The sequence below is a fragment of the Pteropus medius genome, unplaced genomic scaffold (genome assembly GCF_902729225.1).
Source record: "Pteropus medius unplaced genomic scaffold, Ma_sr-lr_union100, whole genome shotgun sequence".
NCBI classification, from domain to species: domain Eukaryota; kingdom Metazoa; phylum Chordata; class Mammalia; order Chiroptera; family Pteropodidae; genus Pteropus; species Pteropus medius.
This window is the reverse complement of record NW_024355695.1, coordinates 1,758,765-1,761,606: the sequence shown is the minus strand read 5'-3', so window position 1 is coordinate 1,761,606 and position 2,842 is coordinate 1,758,765. Positions and strand designations below refer to the sequence as shown.

The window sequence follows — 2,842 nt, the reverse complement described above, 5'->3', positions numbered from 1 at the left end:
TCGTGGACATGGACTGTAGACTAGTGGTTACCAGAGGGCAGGGGGTGGATGTAGGGAGGAAGTAGATAAGGTAAAGGGGATCAAATATGTGGTGACAAAAAGATATCTAATTATGGAATAGAATGCAGAGTGTAAATATATATATACCTTACTGTTAAAATGTACAGCTGAAACTTATTGGATTTTGTTAACCAATATCACCATAAAAAATAAATTTAAGATTCTCTCTTTGTATTTAACCTTTGGCTTTTTAATTATGGTACATCTTGGTGTGGGCCTTTTTGGGTTTCTCTTTCTTGGGACTCTCTGAGCTTACCGAGGTTGTATGTCTATTTCCTTCACCAGGTTAGAGAAGTTTTCCATCACTATTTCTTTAAATAGCTTTTCTACTTCTTGTTCTTCCTCTCCTCATTCAGGTACCCCTATTGCACAGATGTTTTTACACTTAATTTTGTCCCAAAGACTGTTTAATATATTCTTATATTTTTGGCTTCCCCATCCTCTATATTGGTTGTTCGATTCTTTTCTTCATCCACTCTGTTCATTCCTTCAGATATACTCTTCATCTAAGATAATGTGTTCTTTATTTCTGACTGGTTCCCTTTTATAATTTCCATTTCCATTTTTATGTTTTTTATTTCTTTGTTAAAGTTCTTACTGAGTTCATCTACTCTTTCCCTAAATTCATTAAATATCTTTATAACCAGTGTTTTGAACTCTGCATCTGTTAGATTGCTTGATTCCATTATTCCTGAATCTCTGTTCTGTTCTCTTATAGTTTCTGCTTCTTTGTCTTCCCAATTTGTCTATATACTAAGCAAAGCTCCTAAGTCTCCCAGCCTTATTAGCATGGCTTTGTGTAATAAGTGTCCTGTGGCACAGTCCTGAGAGGAGTTCCACAGCAGGCCAATTTTAGCCCCAGCCTGTGTCCTTCTAAGGCCACCTGTTAAGATTCAGCAAGCGATCCACAGATGCTGTTGCCTCAAGAAACCATGCCAGAAATCGAGGTCAGCTGTCAGCAGTGTGGGTCTAGGAGCTTGCTCTGCAAGTTTTACAGGACTCACCAAGGACACACTGGATGTGGCTTGAGTGGGGCTATGAGTTGGGGGAGGCGGTTTTCAGTGAATCCTCTGGATGGAGCGACCATTGTTATCCAATTCAATGAAGTCTCAGCTATGGAGACACATCTGCACACTAGGAGGTAGGGAGGGCTCAACAGAGGAATAATCAATACTGCCAGCACTTCTGCCCAGGAGAAAACCTTGCCTCTGGCCCTGGCTTCGACAACTTAGCGTCCCCCTGTAAGTTCCTGTTGCCCCCACCCTGTGCCGCCAGCCAGGCTCTGGTGCTCAGAGCAAGTGAGTACATCACCATGAAAGTCTGGTTATGGACACAGACCCTTTAAGAAGAACATCTGCAGCTGCCCACTTTCACTGCCATAGCCTCTGTCCCACTCAGCCGCTCAGGACCAGGCAGCCTTATGTCCTGGCTCTCTGTCCTACCTCTTCCCACTGCAGGGTGATTTTTTTTTTTATTTCTCTTCCTAGTTGTAGAGATTGTTCATCTAGATCCCGGGCAACTCTGTTTGCTGTTTGCTCTGTGTTTCCTTCACAACTTTGATGTGATCATAAGAGCAGATGAACAAAGCTTCTATCATCTATGCCACTTTGACTTCTCTCTCCAGATTTTTTTCATGTTTTTATTTATTTATTTATTTATTTATTTATTTATTTATTTATTTATTTATTTATTTATTAGGTGAGGCAACCCTTGGTTGACCTCACAGATTGCAAGAACTTGTCAATTTACAATCCTTTATTTTTTTTATTTTTTTAATCCTACAGCACCTGGTCTTCCTAGGTGGTCTCCCGTCCAAGTACTAACCAGGCCTGACCCTGCTTAGCTTCTGAGATAAGATGGGATCGGGCTTGTTCAGGGCAGCATGGCCGTAGATGCTCTCCAGATTTTAATTTTAACAAATTCCAACTTATCAATTATTTCTTTCATAGTTTGTGACTTTGGTGTTGTATTTACATAGCCATCACCATACTCAAGGTCATCTAAGATTTTCTCCTATGTTATCTTCTAATTTTGTAGTTATTATGAATTTTACATTTAGGTCTGTGATCCATTTTGAGTTAATTTTTGTGAAAGGTCTGTGTTTAGATTCATTTTTTCACCTATGCATGTTCAGTTGTTCCAGAATGATTTGTTGAAGAGGTCACAAAAAAAGATTGTCCTATAATTCTTATAATATATTTTGAAAAACCTTTCTTTTCCCTAATTAATTTATTTTGGTGCCTTTTTGAAAATCTATTGAACATATATGTGTGGGTCTATTTCTAGACTTTTTACTCTATCTATTGATCTATTTATCTAGTGTACCAGTAACTACGTCTTAATAATTGTATCTTTAAATAGAATAAGTTTTTGAATTAGGTAATCTAAGTCCTCTGACTATGGATGTGTGGCTCAAATTGGGAAGAATTGATATTTTGAAATCTTCCATGAACATTATAGATCTCTCGATCTACTTATGCATTCTTTATTTTTGCTCATCAATATTTCGTAGTTTTTAATACAGAGACTTTATACATATTTTATTAAACTTATTCCTAAATATTATTTCGATGTTATCATAACCAATAATTTAAAATTTATTTTCTAGTTTGCTTGTTCCTATGGTAGAATACAACTGACTTTTGAACTTTTAATTTATTAATAATTTAACTAATATTTCAAGGGTTTTTGCTGGTTACTTAGAATTTTCTATGTATACAATTATGTTCTCTATGGAAAAAAAAGTTTTATTTCTCTTCCTTTCTGATATTTATGCATCTAT

At 36.6% G+C, this 2,842-nt stretch overlaps 1 pseudogene; it reads right to left on the bottom strand.

Annotated features, from left to right (window-relative positions):
• Positions 1-1,835: 1,835 nt before the first annotated feature.
• On the bottom strand, positions 1,836-1,954 carry LOC120599907 (uncharacterized; annotated as a pseudogene).
• Between the last annotated feature and the right edge of the window lie 888 nt (positions 1,955-2,842).